Raw genomic sequence first — 15,084 nt, 5'->3', positions numbered from 1 at the left:
GAATGGGAGGCAGATCCTTTAGTTATCAGGCTCCTCTCCTGTGGAACCAGCTCCAAGTTTTAGTCTGTGAGGCAGACACCCTGTCTACTTTTAAGGCTATGCTTCAAACTTTCCTTTTTGATAAAGCTTATAGTTAGAGTGGCTTAGGCTATCCTGAGTTATCTCTGTAGTTATGCTGCTATAGGCGTAGGCTGCTGGAGGACATAATGTCCATTACAATGCCAGCTGTTTCCTCACAGTTCAGTCCAGTCCGCTGTATGTGCTCTATGCTGTGTGTTCTCCATGTACCAGCTTGTAAGTTTTGTATTTTCATTTTTTCATTAAACTATTTCTACTCACCATGCTGCTTCTACAGTCCTGTCTACATTTTCATTCAGCACCTACCTCACAAAACATAACAGTGTTTAGTTGCAAACAAACCTGAAAACCATGTTTTTAGAAATTACCTGACAATCCGAGAGAACAAAATCTGGACAATTTAAAGCAGACCAAACAACTAAGGTGTAAATGTGCCGACAAAATCTGTGCCAGAAGCAGCAGAGAAATAAGAAGCATAAGACATAGCCTGTGTCAACCACCTTGACTCTTCAGCTTCCCCTTGGGAGTAAATCAGCAGACAAAGCATAGCCTAGCATGATTATGTAGCATTTGATGCCAAGTCAATGCTGCATAGGTTGCTGGTCAGTTATTTTACTTGTGTTGCAGTTGCATATATGTAAGGTAGGTGTATGTCATTGTCTTCCACTTCCGGGATCAGGTTGTGGGTGAACAAGTCCAGGAGAGAAACCCAGACATTCCTCTGCCCAGTGACATTCCCCAGCTCATTCTGGGGGATGGCAGGCTTGTCCCGAGCCAGAAGGAAATTGAAGAAGGAAAATGTATTCCCTCTATCATGTTCGAGCTCTTCTCCAGGGTCTACTCACAGTGGGAAATGCCTGGAAATCCTCCAGAGGAAGGTACCATCATATTCAGGATCCAGTTCTTTTGGTCATGATTGATGTCTCATAACCATTGTTGAGAGTAGACATAGAGCAGTAAGTTGCAAGCTATTTTGCTCTGGTCTTTCTTCAATAGGACATACCAGAGCAATGATATTTTGGTATTCACTACCAGAAAAAGGTGAAGTTCTCCCTCTTAGTTGGGATCAGTCGCTTCTTCAAGTGGAGGATTTTTAGTATCTCGGTGTCTTTTTGTCAATTGAAGGTAGGATGCAGTGGGACATGGATCGAGAGATTGGGGCCTTGTTGCTGAAAGGTATTCAGAGCCGGGCCTACCCATTTGGGTACTCTCTGCAAAATTATGTGTGGTGCCCCCTACTGATGCCTGCACCCCGAACTTAGCATATTAGAGAAACTTTAGTGCATTATACATCATGTAGCATTGTTCTAAAGTACACATGGGTCAAAACAGACATGTTAGATGAAAACAAATACCAAACAATTAATTGATACAAAAATTCAAACAGTTTTAATAAACAAGTGGCCCATTTCAATATCAATGCAACAGCTCTTTATTTCACTCTTGGATACCAAACACAGAAAAAATCAAGGCATATAAAATACAACACAATTAAAGCACATGCAAAATGTACACAAAATAAACCCCAATATAAATACAGTAGTATACTTTTTATACACAAAATAAAATGTAACAGGACCTAGTGTAGACATAACAAAATATAAATGTAACACAAAGAGAATTGGTCATAAAAAACAATGTGCAATAATATGCATATCGTAGCAATGTCCTACATTAAACACAGCCCTATAAACAATCTGGAGACAACATTATGACAACGAATGTCAATTGAGGCAAATGAATGACTCTGGACATTGTCTACATTTCGGGAATTCTTAAGGCCTCAAGTTGACTTGGTACCTCAAATCTACGTCTTGCCTTTTCTGCAGCAAAGTCATCTATAACATCATAAGGCAGCTGTTTTGAGACTACATGATTTATACTTATGATGGAAAGTCCACTGAGACGTTCTTGCACCATAGTATTTCTCAGCTATGTTTTAATGAGTTTGAGCTTTGAGAAGCTCCTTTCACCAGCAGCAACTGTAACTGGTAGAGTAGCAGATATTCTCTGAGATACCCACATATTTGGGTAAATTTCTGTGAGCTTCTTGTCATGTAAGAGGGTAAAAAGTTATATTGTGGTTGTCATGTTTGATGGATAAATGTGAAAAATGTTGGTAGCAGTTGAGGTAGAGGAGACAGAACCTGTGTTTACATCTCGAGTCAGAGGTAGAGGTGTCTGCAAGTGGCCTGGGTTTGGAAGATGCAGGTCTTACATATTTAAAAAGTGCATCTGAAAAGAGATGAATAGCTATAACTATTACTAATAATAAACTACATTAAGCTTGCCCTGTATCAATCTCAAAACAAACAGCAAGAGTAGACTGGGGTAAATTCTGACAATTCAAATTGCATTTTAATTTAAGACTACATGTAGTCTTCAATGTTGATTATGATAATATTGTGATATAGCGTAGGCTTAAGTATTGTCTTTTCCTGGTTAAAAGGCTATATTAGACAACAGTGAAGTGGTGTTTTTTGTGTGGTTGCAAGAATGTTCTAGTAGTTTAATTCATATTAGTTACCTTATCCACTGTTATATCCAATTATTTCCAACTTTCTCTAAGTTGGGAGTCATTGATGGTAACTTGTTATTTTTTAATAAGTAATGTTTACTCTGATGTCCTCCAAAAATAAACTATCTTTAGCTAGTCGTTCACTTGCTGCATGTAACGTTATGCTCACTCCACCTTCTGCTCCAATGAAACTAGCTAGCAAAGAAAGTTATGTATTGATTTTCCACAGACATCAGTTACTTGTGTTTTTCCTATTTTGCCTCCTCTTCTTTTTTTTTTCTTTTTTTCCCTGAGTACCCGAGAGCTTTGGCCTTTTTATATGTCAGTTTAACTATTTTACTGTAAATATGCTGTGGAGTGATGACAGTGGCCGACTGGTTGGTGTGTGGTTAGTGTCAGCGACGTCACTGTCAGTTGGGCTGGCTGCCGCTGGGCGTTTGAACTGCACACTCTGTGTGCTGCCTAGCCAGCAGAAGACTGCGCACTGCTGAAGAAGTACATTTTGACTAATATGTTGTAGTGGGTTTTGGTAAGGTCACGAAATAGTATATAAAGTAGTATGCTGTTAATATGGAGAAAAAATAAAACTTCAACTCTCAGTGCACTCCTATAGATCCACGATGCCCTTAGCATTTGCCTGTACTGCTTAAAGTCAGGGCCGGCTCTTAATGTATATGTGACATTTCAAAGTTTATGGTAAGTAGTTTAATCTATAGCAGGCTGCGGTTGCTGACGTTATGGTACTGACAGAAGAGTATCAAAATAGTATCTCAATAAAAACAAACAAATATGTAAAGGTATAATGGGGATATTACATTTATAGCCATTACATACCTAACCCTATACTTTACTTTATTCACACCCTAACATAAAAAAGAGAACCTATCATCTCATAAGGACTAGGTAATGGCGGAAAAGCTCCTAAAACGGTGACAAAAACCAGCAACACCTCTTGTTTCCATTCTTTATAATGCAGGATCTATGGTGTTTGTCCTGTTATGAGTTGGTAATCAAGATCCTTTTCTTTATTATCTCTTTGGCCACATTGCTAAAACATTTTCTCTATAGAGACTATAGGAGCTTGACATGATTTCGCCCTGCATACCTCACTATATACAGTATATCCACATTCTATAAAACTGGCTTTATCTGTCTGGGAAAGGGTTTTTAGATGTGTTTTTTCGAACAGTTGAGGCAGAGTAATGCTTAATTTCAGTGCTAATTAGATCTGTTTCAGAATATCTTGCATATGAAAATGATGAGGTTATTTAGTGTTGACAAAGCTGTAAGCATGAGTCTGTAGTCTTGCCCTGGATATCTGCACGTTTGTTAAAAAAATTGTTAATGACCTTTCCAGTTTCTGTGCTCTGATGAGATAAATTTTGCCTCTGCTAAATCCCATTCTTATTATTTATTGGGCTCTATCCATACACCAACGCTTTGCCTGTTCTCAAGCAATTGATTCACGTTAACTGGACTTCCCCACCAAGCAAAGCCCAGAGGACCCACAGGATGAACAGGAGCTGAATGTCATAAATCTGTCTAGTGCTTTTCTCAGCCTTGTCTATGTGCTCTGAGTAAGGGCCTGTCCTTTGTCCCTACAAGTAAAATGATTTTAATCTGAAAATTGATATTGTTGTAATTATTATTATGCTTATGTTATTTAATATTTAAATAAATAACCATTCAGTGTGTGACGTGTTGTCCTGTGAATACCAGCCCAATATGGCCATGGTATTAGCACAATAGATAAAAGGGTGAATCAAGCTCTGGCATTTTTGAGCAGCAAAACTCTGCACACACATGGAATACATTCACACACAATAAATTCTGAAGATATAAGAATTTTTTAACAAAAAACTTCAGCTTAAATGTAAACATATTTCAGTCAAATAACTCTTTACTGTACTGGAACGATTCGACTAAAACTACAAAGCAAACTGAACAAATAAAGAAATTAATGAATTATATACAAATAAGGGAACAAGACTATCAATAAAAATGGTTAAAAACCATGACCACTCAAATGATGCAATATTACCATTCAGTGTTATCTATGTTTGAGAACCAAGATTCATCTTGAGGAATCTGGAAATGAGGTAAGATCTGTCTTAGAACTAACTAAGAACAATAATTGGTATACCTCCAAACAGCCAATCACAATGCAATGTCAGAAGAGCAGATAAAACATTATTGTAATAAAATGATATATTAACTAAGGATTTGCTGAAGTTAAACAACCTTCTGGATAATTAATTATCAATGTTGTTTAATTACCTGTCTTTATTTAATAAAATATATTTAATATTTATTAATATTTATAATATTTAAAAAATATTTATAATATTTAAAAAATATCTATAATATTTATGGAAATATTATCCGCAATGGGAATCAACAACCTTTATGGATCAGGTATTCTTAATGGTGTTTCACATTTAGTGAAATGACATTTAAGGAAGTATTATTTTCTAAATTGTAAGCTCATAACCTTTCTGGACAGTTGATTCTTAATGCATCAACTACCCATCATAGGGTAATGAGCAGCTGAGATCTCGCGAGAGCTGTAATATGGCGATATACTGTTAAACAAACAAACACGACAAACTCAGGTTAAACAAGCTAATAAATTCATGCCAAACAGAAACGTTTAAAATACTAACCACTGTCCCATATTTTCAAAATAAAACAAACTGGAGGAGGAAACCTTGGACAGGTTAGATAGCTACGTGGACAAATGTTTTAAAAACATTGTAATGGGCAAGCCACAAAAATCTGCACACTTGACCAGTTTCAGTCAGCTGAAACTCCCAAGTGACGAGGTAAAAAACATCACATTCCATCGTCTTCACCGACTTGGAGGTAAGAAGCCCAATCACAACCGATCTTAGCCAATGGTAGTGAAGTTTGAGCACTATAAGCAAAAAAAAGTAGGGGCAGAGAACTACAGGGAACGAACTTCAACTTTAATGACCCGTTTCCAAGGGAGATCTACGATTGGAGTTGAATAATACTCCCAATCAGGAGGAAATATATCACCGAAGGCACCAGAGCTACAGTGGCTGTAGATAAACTCTATATTAATGGTCAGTTGTTCAGGGACCATGAGATCACTTCGTGGCTTTATTAGGAGCAACAGCAGGTCAGTATAAAATGTTTAACACTGCTTAGAAAGCAGGTTAGTTAGATTAGGCAGGTTAGGCAATTGTAATCTAATGTAAAGCACAGCTCAACATGATGTTTACAGTGTTAGATGTGGACTGGGCTTTTGGGTATCCAGTCCTTTTTGCCTTCTTTCACTTTGTCTCTTACCACCTCTCTTGTCTATTACCAGCAGCAAAAGATCAGAATTATCACTCAGTAAACATAACCTGGTCTGCCAATCCAGTGGAACTTTGCCTGAAGTCCACGCGATGCTGCAGAGTCGTGTTAACCAACACAACCCTACAACATCCAGAGCCTTAAGGTACTCTGGGCAAATCCCATCCACCCCCGGGGCCTTACCACCGAGGAGCTTTTTAATCACCTTGGTGACCTCAGCACCGGAGATTGGAGAGCCAGCCCCAAGGTCCCCAGGCTCCGCTTCAATGAAAGACGTGGGATTGAGGATGTCTTCGAAGTATTCCTCCCACCGACCCACAACGTCCCAGGTTGAGGTCAGCAGCACACACTCCCCACTGTAAACAGTGTTGGTGACGCCGGATGGTGGACCAGAATCGCCTCGAAGCCGCACAGAAGTCGTTTTCCATGGCCTCTCCGAACTCCTCCCACGCCACGTTTTTGACTCAGCAACCACCCGAGCCACATGCTGCTTGGACTGCCGGTGCCCATCAGCTGCTTCCGGAGTCCCACAGGCCAAAAAGACCCATTAGGACTCCTTCTTCAGCCTGACAGCATCCCTCACCGCCGGTGCCCACCAGCGGGTCCGAGGATTGTTGCCGCGACAGGCACCAACAACCCTGTGACCACAGCTCTGGTAAGCTGCCTCAGCAATGGAGGAATAAGTCAACTCAAAGTCAAACATATTTCAATCAACAAACTCTTTACTATGCTAAAACAATTCAACTAAACTACCAGGCAGAATTAAAGCCTGGTAAAGTTATGTACTGTCAGTATACAGGGGTTGGACAATGAAACTGAAACACCTGGTTTTAGACCGCAATAATTTATTAGTATGGTGTAGAGCCTCCTTTTGGAGGTGCGGAACATGGCCCACTCAGACTCAGACACCTCTTCTGGAACGTGTTTGAAGCCCTCCCGGAGGTGGGAGATGACGTTCCGCCTCACGGGTGTAATTATGAATATGAATAAATTATTTAATATTTAATATTAAGATTTTAATATTTTATTAAATAATTTTTCGGTCTGTTAAGGGTTGTCCTGTGAATACCAGCCCAATAAGGCGGTGGTATTAGGACAAAATTGAAAGGGATGAGCCAAGCTCTGTGCAGAGTTTTGCTGTTCAGTAATGTCACACATGAAATGAATTCACATCTTAAAATGCAAGAATTTATTAACAAAAATAAGTCAACTCAAAGTCAAACATATTTCAATCAACAAACTCTTTACTATGCTAAAACAATCCAACTAAACTACCAGGCAGGATTAAAGAATAAGGAAGACTAATGGGCTATGTACAATATAAACAAGTTGATCAAAGATGGTTGAAAATCATGGCCAAAAGAGTGATGCAACATTACCATGAAATGTTATTTATGTTTGAGAACCAAGGATTATCTTGAAGAATCTGGAAGTGAAGTTAAGTTAGTCTTGGAACTAACTTAGTCAATAATTGGCATACCTTTAGACAACCATTCACAATGCAAGATCAGATAAAATATTATTTCAATAAAATAATATTTTAAACAATGATTTGCTGAATAAAACCAACCTTCTGGGTGACCAATTCTCAACAGTGTTTAATTAGCTGCCTTTATTTATTAAAATAATATTTAAATAAATATTATTTTGAATAAGAACCAAATCTTTGAGAAATGGGCTTAATTGTGTTACTTAGTTATCAAGTTTAGTGAAATAATATTTAGGGAAATATTATTTTACTAGATTGAAAACTAACAAACGTTTTGGGTAAATGATCTTTAGCAGGCAAGCACGTGTTCTTAGCTGTTAGCAATTAAAGCTAACAAAACAAGCTTATAGCTTATCATCCGAATCAAACACAAACCTTTAAAATACCATTAATAAAAGGGTTAAAATGCATAAACGTGGGTGGCGCGTTATGGCCGATCTTCAGTGTTTAAAAACACACACTGAGCACATATGCTGAGCAGATAATCTGCTAGCACTAAGACGGCTGAGTTTTCAACATAAACAAAACCAAACATCATAAAACGAAAAATGTTTAGATTATTTCATTCCAAGCTATTTCTTTCTGCCCAACACTACCTCTTACGTGAACCGTGCTGAGGAAAAGTTGTCCGGGCAACGAAGTTGGAGAAGGCATCCACAGTGAACAAAGGGTTAGCTGCCGCTAACCTCCGTAGCTGTGGGGTGGGGCAGGTCACTCTATCTCCCGGCCAAACTGCACGTTACAGCTGTAACCACGGTGATGCAGTTCCGTTGTCCTTCCTTCAGACCGGGAAACTGCTCCACTCGGCGTTGTAGAGACAGGGTCTCTGCTGGGAACTCTCTGGAACAGAGTTTGCTTCTGTAGACCTCAGAGAGAAAAGTAAAAGTAATTACCCCCGTTCATGAATGAATACTGGATACACAAACATCAATTCATTCCTACTTAACTTAGTGCGTATGACACTCTTGGATCCAGTTTGAGGAGTTATGTCTGCTTGCCTGCAAGGAGACATTGCGTGCTGTGTCCCTCCGTCCAGTTCCTCTGGGGATCTGCGTGGAACAGGTCAGCCTGTTGCAAAAACGGGGTTTTTATTCGGGCAGTGAGGTCACGGGGAGTCCGCTGTTATTCCCCGTTTCTGGCTGTGCTGGGAGTAGGTTAATGTGATTTATTTTGAAAGCTCCAGAAAAGTTCGTACTGGCCTTTCATTTTGTGACCCATAGCTGGGGTCCCAACATGGGAGACTTCACCAGGCGTTCCCAGCAGACCCTCAAGATTCGTTTGTGTCTGCCAGGTCTGACTGTCATCCTCCCCCACCATCAGAGCCAGCTCACCACCAGGTAGTGGTCAGTTGAAAGCTCTGCTCCCCTCTTCACCTAAATGTCCAAGACATGCGGCGGCAGAACAGATGACACGACAGCAAAGTCGATCATCGAACTGCTACCTAGGGTGTCCTGATGCCAAGAGCACATATGGTCACCCTTATGCTTGAACATGGTGTTAGTTATGGACAAACCATGACGAGCACAGAAGTACAATAACAAAACACCACTCAGAACGGGAGGGCCATTCCTCCCAACCACACCCCTTCAGGTCTCACTGTCATTGCCAAGTGAGCATTGAAGTCCCCCAGCAGAACAAGGGACTCCCCCGGAGGGGTGCTCTCCAACACCCCCTCCAAGGACTCCAAAAAGGGTGGGTAGTCTGAACTGCCGTTTGGTGCATAAACACAAACAACAGTCAGAACCGGTCCAACCACCCATAGGCGAATGGAGGCTACCCTCTCGCTCACCAGGGTGAAAGATGGAGGGGCAACATGTATGCCCACGCCAGCTCGGCACCTCTCACCAAAGGCAACTCCAGAGTGGAAGAGTGTCCAACCCCTCTCAAGGAGACTGGTGCCAGAGCCGTGCATCGAGGTGAGCCCCACTATTTCTAGCCGAAACCTCTCTACCTCGCACACCAACTCAGGCTCCTTCCCCACCAGAGAGGATACATTCCATGTCCCAAGAGCCAGCTTCTGCAGCCGAGGATCAGACCACCAAATGTTTGTAGCCTTGTTCGTGATATTTCTAAAAGGTTTATATACTGTACGATTAAGAAACTGTTATAGTGAGGGAATAAACTTCATTGTTTTCTGTGTTCCATCCTCATTATCTCTGGAACAATAGCAGCTACTGTGATATTTAAACTTCTGATGGAATCTCCTAAGTGTTAGCTTTAAATTGACATCAAGATTATTTAAATAGAGTAATTTTTGTTATTGCTCAGAAAAATTCAATTAGATTTGGGCATGTTATTTTGAGCACACACTTCACGAAAACCCCTTGGGGTTTAAGAGGAACTTAAAAGACTACAGGCAGATGTTGTCTTATTAAAAGAAATTCACAAATTTACCTGAGCTGCAAATGACCTTAAAACACCAGAGTTTCTTATTTTATTTCTGAAAGCTGTAATTCTTGGCAAATGGGAGTAGCAATTTTAATTCACAAAAAATATATACTTTACAGTATTAGACACAGTTACAGATCCAGAGGGAAGATATAATAATAAAAAGATCTATACATAATCAAAAGTTATGTACTGTCAGTATACAGGGGTTGGACAATGAAACTGAAACACCTGGTTTTAGACCACAATAATTTATTAGTATGGTGTAGGGCCTCCTTTTGCGGCCAATACAGCATCAATTCGTCTTGGGAATGACATATACAAGTCCTGCACAGTGGTCAGAGGGATTTTAAGGCATTCTTCTTGCAGGATAGTGGCCAGGTCACTACGTGATACTGGTGGAGGAAAACGTTTCCTGACTCGCTCCTCCAAAACACCCCAAAGTGGCTCAATAATATTTCGATCTGGTGACTGTGCAGGCCATGGGAGATGTTCAACTTCACTTTCATGTTCATCAAACCAATCTTTCACCAGTCTTGCTGTGTGTATTGGTGCATTGTCATCCTGATACACGGCACCGCCTTCAGGATACAATGTTTGAACCATTGGATGCACATGGTCCTCAAGAATGGTTCGGTAGTCCTTGTCAGTGACGCGCCCATCTAGCACAAGTATTGGGCCAAGGGAATGCCATGATATGGCAGCCCAAACCATCACTGATCCACCCCTCATGCTTCACTCTGGGCATGCAACAGTCTTGGTGGTACGCTTCTTTGGGGCTTCTCCACACCGTAACTCTCCCGGATGTGGGGAAAACAGTAAAAGTGGACTCATCAGAGAACAGTACATGTTTCATATTGTCCACAGCCCAAGATCTGCGCTCCTTGCACCGTTGAAACCGATGTTTGACATTGGCATGAGTGACCAAAAGTTTGGCTACAGAAGCCCGGCCGTGTATATTGACCCTGTATAATAATATAGTAATATTTTGAGCAAAACCGTTCTCTTTCCTGCTAATTGAACCTTCACACTCTGCTCTTACTGGTGCAATGTGCCATCAATGAAGACTGGCTACCAGGCTGGTCCAATTTAGCCATGAAACCTCCCACACTAAAATGACAGGTGTTTCAGTTTCATTCTCCAACCCCTGTATATGCCCCAAATGTTGATAACCCCAATTCTTCCATACTTATTTTCTGCAATGTTAACTTAAACAGTACATGAGTGACTACGGACTTTATGATGCATGGCGATCTCTTGACCCTCACCGCAGAGAATATACTTTCTTCTCACATGTCCATCACTCTTACTCTCATCTGGATTATTTCTCAAAACATTTTTGACTGACATCTCAGACCCTGAGATACACCCTATAGCTGTCAGCGATCATGCTCCTGTCCTTAACTGTAGTAAGTAAGAAAGAAAACCCACAAAGCAAAAGCTGGATATTTGTTGGACTACTTGTTTGCTGAATATTGGACCATTTGCACGTTTCTGGACGCCACTATGCCTTTCCAACGTCATTGGCCATTTTGTACCGCAGGATAGTCTGTCCTACAAAACCCAGCGGCCACTGCGGCTGATATGACGGGGCGGTCCCAGGTCTGACGTCACAGGATGTAATATTGGAAGGCGAACGTTTGAAAGAAGCGCTTTCACGTTGGATACCGGACCAACATCTGAAGCATCTTTCTCTGGAGAAGAAGAGGTCCCACGTGGATTCTTCATTTATTCTCCTTCATTGGCCAACGAAAAATTCAGGAATTCTGGAATAAGAAGGCCAGAAATTTCACTTTGCCGATCGAAGACGTGAGTTTAACACGTAACCAAAACACCATGGAGTTTCAAGGAGACGCAACTTTCCCTCCTTGTTTTGTACCAGTCGACTAGTGACGGTCCATCATAATTTTTCTACCTTTCTGCCACGGAGGCCACCAAGGAAAAAAACGGACTGCTTCGCTGAGTATCTGCGGACGCGTGAAACTCTTCACCCCCCCTCTCCTCTCTCTCTCCCTCTGTTCAGAGGAGACAACAACGAGAAAAATCCACCTTTTATTTTTATTTCTTTGTTAGGAATAGCTTGGGCAGGATAGAGGAGGTCTTAGTGCGATGTAGAATTGCCACTTAGAGTCTAATGTGTTCTGAATTGTATGTGCATGCCATTGTCTTTTGAAACGTGATTACTGTTGTTGTCTGAGGCTGCCAAGTCTCGCAAGATTGTGCTTTTACTGTGCGAACACCTGAGAGCAGGTGCGCCGTGTGTCTGGACTGCTATAATAACCTTATGGTGAAAATCAACCATTTTCTTTGGCTTAAACTTCATGTTTTACTGGTTTGCCGCCAAAAGGGTTTATGATCCTTTGTGTGGGTTGAGTTTTACAACCTTGCTGGGGGAAGGTTTATGACTGCCCGTGTCCTGCTGAACTACACTTTGGGAGGGGCGCACCAAAACTTCGTTCAACCATATTCCCCTTTTATTTTGCCATAACTGCCATAACTCCTGGTTTGATCTCATACACACCCACTGCTGTTTTCTTTTATTTTGTTTAGTTAGATATTTTACCCTTTTGTGTAGAACTTTACATGTTTGAGTAGGTGAAGATCATTGGATCGAAGAGCTGATTGTATCAGGCTGATTGGTTTAATAAATTTTCACGTAGATAAAGAGAAGGCGTTTTGTGTTTATTTTGTGCAAGAGTGATTTGTCAGTCAAAATAAGGTTAAAGTTCCGCACATTTCGGCAGAAACGGTTGATTAAACAGTGACATCTCTTGTAATAGTTATCAATTATTACTGGGTATTTAACGGTTGTAATTATTAAAGGCGTTGAGCATCAATTACAACACCAGAAGACATCTCTGGTTTTGATTCATAAATGAAGATTTTTGGTTAAGAAATAAATTTTCTCAAATTATGATTTTTTATTATAATTATTGATAAATATTAATTAATCAATAATCATAATCCTTACATTGGCGTTCCTTAGACGGGCCTTAAAAAGACATCACATCACAGTTGCACAGAATTAAACAATTGTGATATCCGTGAAAGCCAGAAGTTTTATTGTGAAATCTTTTTATTTTGCAGAAAGCGTCCGTGAGTAGGGGATATCTTGACTAGAGTTTGCTAAGTTCTGCTGCAGAGGATAAAATAATCTTTCAGAGGTGTTTGTTGTGGATGCAAGGTGAAAGTTGGTTTAACTTGTGGAAAATTTAAAGTTAATTTCCAGCTGGCCAGCCCTGCTGCAGCAGCTGCAGAAAACCAGTGCTGATAAGCAGCAGATCTGCCTCCAGTGTCCGCTGGGCGTAATTACAGTTGTGACCAACATTCTCCCAGTCAGGTAGAGAACAACACCTACATCTGGTGGCCATTTAATAAAATTGCAGACCTGCACTCGGTACCATCTGGTGGTCACTAGTGAGAATTGCATTTCCTACTTTGATTTTAATCACTTAGTTCATTAACACAGGCAGATAATTCCATCACCAATGATCAAAAGGGCATAACTTAAAGTTGAAAGTTGAAGTTACAGATCATTCATTACCACTTTTGGATAAAGTTTAAGCGTTTTTACTGGGTTTTTTGTGTGAAGCATGTTTTGATCTGACTCATAAAACTAACTTAATTGGCTAACTAGAAGGTAGGTGATCCATATTAGAGAGCACTAACATTTATTTGAAGCTAAAAACAGCATTGAATGTTTTAGTTTCGTTTTCCCATTTTTCAAATTTTATTTTGAATTTGGTTTTGGGTTATTTCAAAATTCTTTCTCTTCTTCCCTCTTTCCCTTTTTGTCTGTGTGTTTGCTTGATTACTCCCACTAAAGCATAGACTTGGGTAAACCACAGTTTGAACGCTCAAACCTGTGTGCCCATTTTAAGTAAACCCATACACCTGGAAGATACATATATGAATCAGACAGCTAGCTGAACAGCTTAGCCTGTTTGTGTTGCTGCTAATTAATTTAGCAACCATTTAATCACAGAACAGCTTAGCCTGTCTGTGTTGCAGCTAATTAATTTAGCAATCATTGGTCACTGAACAACTTAGTCTGTTTGCGTTGCTGCTAATTTCTTTAGTGGTGGTTCATAGCTAAGCAGTTTTGTGTGTTTGCATTGTGCATTTTGGGCTAAAGATGGAGGGAACATCCCAGACTGCAGCTGGAGATGCGTGTAGGTTAGAGGATCCCATAGGAATGCAGGCACAAGAGGCGATTGGGCCATTGATTCTGTTATATCCAGAGGAGCGTAAAGGTCTCAATGATTATGGCATTGAGCAATGTGAAGCCAGGATTCAGGAGTTGCTCCAAGTCATTAAAAACCCACCAAAAGACAGACGGGTCTCAGATGTGTTAGGACAGCTCACTCTGTTGTATCAGCGAAGGTTAATGTTGGAAATTGACCAGCGTGTTAAACTGCGGTTCGAGCTGAATGATACTTTGCAGACGGTGGATGTCCTTAGAGGTGAACTAACAGAAGTTAGAAATAGGTTGGAGACAGTTGAGGGAAGCCAAACCACTCCCCCATCCCTGGAGGAATGGGGGGGCGAACAGAAACCCACCTCACAGGTTGAAACCTTTGAAGGTGAGCCACACCTGCGATACCCTGAGAGAACCTGCAGATCAGATCTGGAGGATGTAGAAGCTGCTCTCCAGAGATTACCTTTCCAGGCTCACGGGGTTCCCCATACATCCACCGAGGACAGAACAGGTGTAAATGGTCAGAATAGATTCAGTGGTGCGGTGCCCCTCCCCACAGTAATCAGCAGCCATGAACGATACTTGGCTGGGGATCCAGCAGGAGTAAATAGTTCAAGGCTTAGAGGCGAGCAGCCTTCAAACTTGACTCGCAGTGCGGTCCTCTACGATCCCTCACCTCCGCCAAGGTGACAGGAGAGCCGCCCCTGGGATTCAGGTGGTTCCTACCGCCCTCAACCGCTGCCCAGGACCCGAGTCCGGGAAGCATAGGGCCCACCGTTGTACCATGAGCAGCCTCCAGTGCCTCCTCCGAGGATAAGGCGTGAAAGCACTGACACACCCTGAGTGCAGCGGGAGTGAACTCTCCGATGATGACTCAGATGGGCCGGCACCAATCCCTGAGAGTGGATTGCGCACCCGCCAGCTTGAGTCTCTTGCCAAAGACATAGAGCGTTTCAACCCTAATAATGCAGAATCAAACATTGATGATTATCTTAGGGAAGTTGAACGCTGTCTTCTAGATTTGTACTGCTTATCAGCACGGGAAAAATTGAAGCTCATCTGGAAAACAACATCCAGGAGCGTCCATGATTT

At 41.2% G+C, this 15,084-nt stretch overlaps 1 protein-coding gene across 4 annotated transcripts in view; it reads left to right on the top strand.

The window, feature by feature from the left end:
* The window catches only part of fbln2 (fibulin 2), a 158,722-nt gene that overhangs the window by 86,828 nt on the left and 56,810 nt on the right, over nucleotides 1-15,084 (top strand). The window lies entirely within an intron of this gene.

The sequence above is a fragment of the Girardinichthys multiradiatus genome, chromosome 20 (genome assembly GCF_021462225.1).
Source record: "Girardinichthys multiradiatus isolate DD_20200921_A chromosome 20, DD_fGirMul_XY1, whole genome shotgun sequence".
In the NCBI taxonomy this organism is placed as follows: Eukaryota; Metazoa; Chordata; class Actinopteri; order Cyprinodontiformes; family Goodeidae; genus Girardinichthys; species Girardinichthys multiradiatus.
Note: the sequence above shows the minus strand (reverse complement) of the source record. Positions and strands in the feature narration are given on the sequence as shown.